The following is a 7,543-nucleotide window of genomic DNA, read 5'->3' on the forward strand; positions in this document are numbered from 1 at the left end:
CCCCATCACAGCCTCACCCCACCCCGAGACCCCATCACAGCCTCACCCCACTCTGAGTCCCCAACACAGCGTCATCTCACTCTGAGTCCCCATCACAGCCTCACCCCTATCATGCCCCTGCCCTGCTGGGAGGCCCCTAGGGCTGTGGGCAGCACTGACCTGCAGGCAGCCTTGGCCTCCCGGTGGCGTGTGTGACCCCCGATGCCGCAGCCTGTTCAGGGGCTGTCTGAGAAGGGCTGGGGGAAGTGAGGCTGGTCCCTGACTCTGCCCCTCCTTAAGGCTGAGGGCGGCCCTCTGACGACAGCAGGCCAGGCGTGACGGGAGTTCCCTGCTCCTGCACCAGCCCCAGGGGGATTTCTGGGAGGGAAGTGGGGTGCCGGCCCCGGTGCTGACACCTCTGAAGAACCAGCATCCTTGCTGAGGGCACACATTGTGCTGCAAACCGCGTGAGAGACAGCAAAAGCAGAGCCGCTCCAGCCCCGCCCACGGAGCCGTCCCCCCCAGCCCACTTCTGCCCCGTCATCTCAGAAAGCCTCCGGGGCCGCCCTCCAGGGTCTGCAGGCAGCTCCACCCTTCCCAGCACCTCACGCCCAGCCCGGGGAAGGTTGCAGCACGCACACTCATCCGGGCTCACGAAGACACACTCCACACCTTCCAACACACGCACACACACGCACACATGCATGCACATGCACATGCCAATGCGCACACCAGCACATATGCATGCACACGCACACACCAACACATATGCATGCACACGCACATGCCAGCACACATGCAGACACGCACACACCAACACGCACCAGCACACAGGCGCGCACACAGGCACAGGCCAACACGCGCACACGGGTGAGAGGCACATGCTCCCGCGTGCACAGACAGCGGTCGCCTGCCCTGCTCCTCCCCAACAAGACCACCTGCCCCTCCTCCAAGCCCACCCCCTCAGAAGCCTTTCCAGACCACCCATCCGTGCCCCACTGCCCTAGGGGCCTCCCAGCAGGACAGGGGTGCCATGGGGGTTCTCAGAGTAGGGTGGGGCATTCTCTAGGCTGGAACGTTCTCTCTGGCCCCCACCTCCTAGGCAGACATCTTCCTTCTGAGCTCAGGGTGGGGGAGCCTATAGGCCCAGGCTGCCCCTCTGTGGTGGGGGCCACCCGCCTCCCGGGCCCCGTCCACTCCGAGTGCAGGGAGCTTGTCTCCTCAACGTGGGCCCCACAGCCCCTGACCACAGCCTCTCTCTCTTCAACGACCGGGAGAGGCTGGGGGGAGCTCCCACTTCATGGTCGTGGAGACAGGCCCAGGGAAGGGGAGCACTTGGCCCGGTGTCACACGGGTGGGGCAGGTCTGAGGCCAGTGCCCGGGGTCTCTACACAGAGGCAGGCACCTGAGGCACCCTGGCTGGGCGTCGGTCCTTCTCTGCTGTCATCCCAGGCCTAGCTCCTTCCCAGCCAGCTGTCCCTCCAGACCCAGTCCCAAGGCCGGCGCTCGGGTTCCCTGCCCAGGCCCCGTGGGCCCTGACGTTCAGTAGGGAGGGGCCTCCTCAGTGCAGGAGGCTCAGATTTGCATCCTCCTGGTCTCAACTCCCACCCCTCTGGCCTAGGGGTCTGCCCTCTAGGTCGGCAGGAGGCACAACGCCTCCTGGTCCAAGCCCAGCCGCCATCAGGCGGGAACTGGAGGTGCCGGCCGGGGGTCTCCTGGGGTGCTCCTCGCATGTCTGGTGGCTCAGAGGCTAAACAGCTGGATGATGCCCCAAGCAGGCCTGCCCAGCCCACCAGAGCCAGGGCCTTGCAGAGACCCCACCCGCACCCCCCCAGACCCGAGCTCCACCTCCCCCCTTCGGCTGGGCATCCTCCCTCCCCAGCAGTGGCCTGGGGCACCCCGTCCATACCAGGCCTGGCCTCCCTGACGTGGCCTGGCGGCTGTGCTCATCACGCATTGGAGGGGAAGCCCCTCTGGGCAGGGACACATGGACCCAGCGGATTCTCGTGGGCTGTGTGGCCTTGGGGAAGAAGCTGGAGATTGAGAGACGTCCGCTGTCTCTGAAGGGCCCCTCGCCACTAGGTTCCATCTGTCGTAGCAAATGCTGCCCTGGCTCACCCCCGCCTGTCTCCACCTGCCCCTTGGCTGTCTCTGCAGGGCAGGGGGGGACTTTGGGGCAGCCCCACGCAGCCCTGAGCCCAGGCCCCGGCGCTGTGCCCCGTCCTGTGCAGGCAGGCCTTCCCGGGCCCTCCAGAGCGCCGCTTCTCTCCTGGCTCCCTGCTCACTCCTGGGGCCCTCTCTCCCCAAAGCTGCACCCTCACCTGTTTGAGGTTCCCAGCACTTCACCCATTTGATTTTATCACAGAACTATTCTCTCAAGTTTCTGTGCACTGGGTTCCTGCTTGTGGGACTCCATCTACTTCCTGCCCTGTCAGAGCCCTGGCGCAGAGACCCGTCTCCGGGAAGCTGGGCAACCCTCACCCACAGGGACTCCTGCCTTGGGGCCAGCAAGTGCCCAGGACACAGCAGTGCTCATCACGTCAGCGCCCGGCTCAGGCACAGCTGCTGGGGGCGGGATGGGGCGCCAGCTGCCCGGTCCTCTGCTGCCACCCAGGCCCTTTTTCAAGGCTGGAAGAGGACTGGATGGCAGATTTCTGTTCCAGACCAGGCCTGTTCTCTCCCTGCTGGGCAGCCTTAGACCACCTGGCCCTCTGCGGAGGAGAACTGGCAGCCAGGGTCCTGCTGTGGGCACAGGGGCACCGCCCAGGGCCCTGCGCACCCCCACCCCCAGCCTCTGCTCTTGGTCAGCTTCCTCTCCAAGGTTGCCCCTCGCCCCCAAGGTCAGCCCCCTGCGGCAGCGCCAGCCCCTCCCACCTCACCCTGCTGGGCTGTCTGAGGGACACGGGCTCTGAATAGGATTCCTTCCTGCCTTTCCTCCTGGTTCCCCGGCCAGAGTCACCCCTGCAGGCCCACCTAGAGGTGCTTGTCCAACCCTCAGGCTGTGGGCTTTGAATGCGCCCAACACAAATTTGGAAACTTTCTTAAAACATTATGAGATTTACCCACGAACCTTTTTTAGCTTACCAACTACCGTGAGTGTTCGTGTATTTTATGTGTGGCCCAAGACAATTCTTCCACTTCCAACGTGGCCCAGGGAAGCCAAAAGATTGCACACCCCTGCTTTGAAGGGAAGTGTGTGAGGTGCTGTGGGGAGCAGGAGCCTGGGAGAGCCGGAGAAAGGGGTGGAAGTTCAGCTCCACCGTGAGGCCTTCGAGGCCCATCCCCGCCAGCACAGCCCCTGGTCACAGGCTGTTTACAGCGAAAGCTTCTACGACAGCAAAGTGTCCAGTGCCGGCGTCCATAACAACATGCGCTTTCCAGGTCATCACCTGTGGCCAGATGCAGTGGCTCAGGCCTGTAATCCCAGCACTTTGGGAGGCCAAGGTGGGAGGATGGCTTGAGCATAGAAGTTTGAGACCAGCCTGGGCAACACAGCAAGACCCCGTCTCTACAAAAAATAAAGTGAGCCAGGCATGGTGGTGCGCACCTGTAGTCCCAGCTACTTGGGAGGCTGAGGCGGGAGGATCGCCTGAGCCCGGGAGGCGGAGGCCGCAATGAGTCGAGACGCTGCCGCCGCACTCCAGCCTGGGCGACGACAGAGCGACACCCCCACCCCGTTGGGGACAGTTTTCTTTAAATCGCTGGGATAATCATGTGAGGCGCGGTCAGCTTGGTCCTGCAGGATAAAAACGTAAGCTGGGTGTTCCCCTCTTGCTCTCGGACGATGCCCTGCCCAGGAATGGAGCAGCTTTCAGTAAGCTCCCTCTTCTCACGCACTCTGTGACTCACCTTGAATCCCTTCCTGAGTGAGACCCAAGAGCCACGTCCTGAGGTCTAAACGGAGACCCCTTTTTCGGCGGAGCCGCCGTCTTAAATGAGCCACTTGGATTCTTGCGGGCCCTTTGCAGTTGGGGTTTATTAAAACAACAGGGTATTGTTTTATCTTGATGACCGTTTTTCTGGCGTCCCTGCAAGCGCCATGCCCGAGGCCAGTGCCTCACGTGCCCACCGGGGAGCTGGGGCCGGCCGGCCGGGTCCTCTGTGCGGGTCTCAGCCGCGTACCCCGAGAGAGGATGTGAGTCTCGAGGTTCCTCTGTCACCCCCAGTACTTCCTGCTCCCCTCTTCACAGAACCAGGTCTGGAAGTGGGCGTCCTGCTGGGAAGTCCTGTCCGCCACTGATCACGCCTAAAGCCTGGGGCGTCATCGTGAGGGGCTGGTGACCAGGACACAGGGTCTCTGTCTGGACGACCTGCCTTCATGTGTAGTTGATATTTTCCGTGATAAAAGTGTATAGAGAACTGAGTGTGTGACACAGTAGGGAGGGGAGGGCAAAGACCGTCAGCTGTGGGGTGGAGGAGGTGGCCTGCAGGGGTCCCAGGGCGGCTGCCCAAGACCAGCACCTGTGGCCTGGGGTCCCCTCCACCCAAGACCCGCCCTCTGCCCAGCCTCCTGTGATGGCCCCATCCCAGCCTGCCCTGCCTACACCCAATGGGATGTCCTATGTGACCCCAGACTCATCTTCCCACAAGAACCAGCCCCAGGTGCCACCCGCCCTCAAAGCCAGGGCAGCCAGCAGGGACTGGGCCACAGTGAGTGGTTTGGGTTGAGGGTGACAGGGAAGGCCGAGGCCTGCTCCCTATGCCGGCTGGGTGGGCAGCAGCCAGCAGGGCACCGAGGGGCAGAGTGCAGACCAGGCCAGCAGAGCCCCCAGGCTGCAGGAGACCCCTCCCGCCCACAGCTCTTCGGCCCTCCCCCTCCACTCTTGGGGACATCTTGCAGCCTCAGCCGTGGCAGAGGTCACCTCTTTTCTTTTCTTGGGACGGAGTCTTGCTCTGTCACCAGGCTGGAGTGCAGTGGCGCGATCCCGGCTCACTGCAACCTCTGCCTCCCGGGCTTAAGTGATTCTCCTGCCTCAGCCTCCCGAGTATGTGGGATTATAGGCATGTACTGCCATGCTTGGCTAATTCTTGTATTTTTAGTAGAGACAGGGCTTCACCATGTTGGCCAGGATGGTCTAAATCTCCTGACCTTGTGATCCGCCCACCTCAACCTCCCAGAGTGCTGGGATTACAGGCGTGAGCCGGGGCCACTTCTCTTACTTGAAAACCTCCTACCCCACGGCAGGCTCCTTCCTGTGGCCCCTGAGGCCCTCACCGCTTGCCCAGGTGCTCAGCCTGCTTTCAGCAGCCGACAAGCAGCAGGGATGCTGCCAGGAAGCAGTGGGGTGGGCAGGGGGCCTCCCCACGCCCCCGGGGCCTTCCCTACCCCATGCCAGGCTCCCTCCAGAGGGACTAAGAAGGTGCTGTCCTGGCCGCTCCCTGCCCCGGGTACCCTATGGCTGCCGAAGCCCCTCTGACCCACCCACAGCATGGCCCCCCCACCAAGGCGCCTCTGCTGGGCCTCTCTGGACCCCACACAGGCTCCAGCCATGCCAGGTGTTCGGGGGGGTCCTCACAGCCTGAGCGTGGGGCCCTTGGCAGGAGGTGGGTGCCACCACAGGATGGGCAGGGGACACGGGGCCCCAGGGGTGGAGAAGGGGTCCTGAGGGGACCCTGATGGGGGCAGGAGGGGTCCTACGAGGGTCTGAGGAGCTGCAGGTCACACTCAGGGCCCTGCCCTGCCTCCTCCGTGCCCACTCCTCCCTTCAACAGGCGCCCTCACGATGATGCCTGCAGCTCTGCCCACCTGCAGCAGGAGGCCTGGCTCTGCCCTGGGCACTCAGGGCCCACCTTCCCACCTTGGAACTCCGGCCCCACCCTCACCCAGCCTGTGGGCATTAAGGCACCTGGCCACCAGCACGGGGCACTGCCTAGGGAGATTCCAGCCTGGGCCACCAAAGGCCAGAAGAGGCTCCTCAGGCTGAGGGCAGGTGACCCCTGCCCCTGGGTCACCCCCGCCAGCTCACTCACCCCAACGCTACCACTGCCTGCTCCTGGGTACCCACGGCTGCCAGATGCCCTGCTGGGGTGCCCACCTAGCCTCGGGTGGGCCTTGGGTGCTGACCTGGCCAGGTTTCTGCTGTTTCCAATGACTTCCCCTTCTCCTAGCCCTGGACAGCAGGGCCACCCTCCCGACTCCTTCCCCTTCCTCTGCACAAGGCCCTGTGACTGGGAGGCCGCCTGCTTCTCCACCCTTCAACCACCAGCTGCCTGTCCCATCCCTGGGCCCTCCCTTCTCTGCAGAGAGAGCTACCCTGCCCCTGCCTGGGGCCTCCCAATTCACTCGCCCTCCAGTCCAGGACCCCCCACTCCTAAGAGCCCTGCTCCCAACAGCCCCCTTCCCAAGGGCTCCCTCCTAAGATCCCCCCTCTCAAGAGTCCCCTACTAACATCCCCCCTCATAAGATCCCCTCTCCTGAGCCCCCCATCTGAGAGTCCCCTCCTAAAAGCCCCCTCCTAAGTGCCACTTCCTGGCTCAAGAACCTGCTGAGGCTTCCTGCTGCCTGCCTGAGGCCACCTGGCAGTTGCTGGAAGGTCTTTCGCTCTGTGGATACCTCTGACTGGGGGCATCTGGCAGGGAGCTGCTTGCCCTTGAGAGCTGAGCGTGTGGCATGTGTTCTCATCCCTGACCTAAAGTGAACCATAAACACCCAGCAGCTGGACAGGGGAGGGGCAAGCCCTCCAGGCGGGGTTTCCCCCACGTCCTCCCCGGGCCGCCGGCCCCCACCTGGCTGGCTTTCGGCAGTCTGTCTAGAACGGGCCCAGGAAATGGCAAGTTTAATTGCGCCCAGGAGCCAGAGGGTCCTTAACCCCCTGGGACTGAGCCAGAGGGTCCTTAACCCCCTGGGACGTGTGTGGAGAGTTCTCCTGCCCGCCCCTTTGCCCTATCCTGGGACCATCAAACTTCAGATACGCCTCCTCCAGGGTGGGGCAGATGCCTGCCCACAGAGACGAGCAGACGCTCACAGAGGAGAGGTGCGTGGCTCCTTAAAGGTACAGAAAGATGCTCCGAGCGGTCATCAAAAGAGAAATGCAAATTCAAAGTGCACTGCAACACTGCCGCTCCTCCACCACACAGGGAAAGATCCCCGAGTCTGGGCACAGCAGAAAAGACGTCTTCAGACAGGACCCATTGATCACTGGTATCTAAGGGGGGTACGAGCCCTCAGGCAGTTGGATTCGCAACATCTTTCGCCAAATTAGGGCTGCACTTACTCTTTGACCCGATCACCCCACTTCCAGGAACGTATCCACAGACAGATGCAAGGACTACGACGCATGTGCTTCAGCGGCCACTCACCGCCGAGGCGTGGGGCGGGGACAGGCTGGGGGCCACTCAGCATCTCTCCTGAGGACCTGGGTGGAATGAAGCACGTTCACGTCACACAGCACTGCGCAGCTGTGAAGAGCGGGGAGAAACAGTTCTACACACTATCCTACGGTCATCGCCAGGAATGTATTTGCAAGTGAAAAAAGCATGCTCGTGTGTATGCAGACAACGTATGTTTGTTTAGATGCCGCCATCTGCTTGTATGTTTTACAAATGGAAATATAAGCCACAAAAT

General features: G+C 62.6%; 1 protein-coding gene across 2 annotated transcripts in view; it reads right to left on the bottom strand.

The window, feature by feature from the left end:
- Positions 1-470, bottom strand: part of GPR35 (G protein-coupled receptor 35) — a 6,778-nt gene extending 6,308 nt beyond the window's left edge. For both annotated transcript variants that reach the window (XM_037732189.1, XM_017510750.2), the window contains exon 1: positions 160-470. The gene's annotated coding sequence lies outside the window, so the exon portion shown is untranslated. The remainder of the gene's footprint in view (positions 1-159) is intronic.
- Between the last annotated feature and the right edge of the window lie 7,073 nt (positions 471-7,543).

This window comes from Cebus imitator, unplaced genomic scaffold (assembly GCF_001604975.1).
Source record: "Cebus imitator isolate Cc_AM_T3 unplaced genomic scaffold, Cebus_imitator-1.0 Scaffold443, whole genome shotgun sequence".
NCBI lineage: Eukaryota > Metazoa > Chordata > Mammalia > Primates > Cebidae > Cebus > Cebus imitator.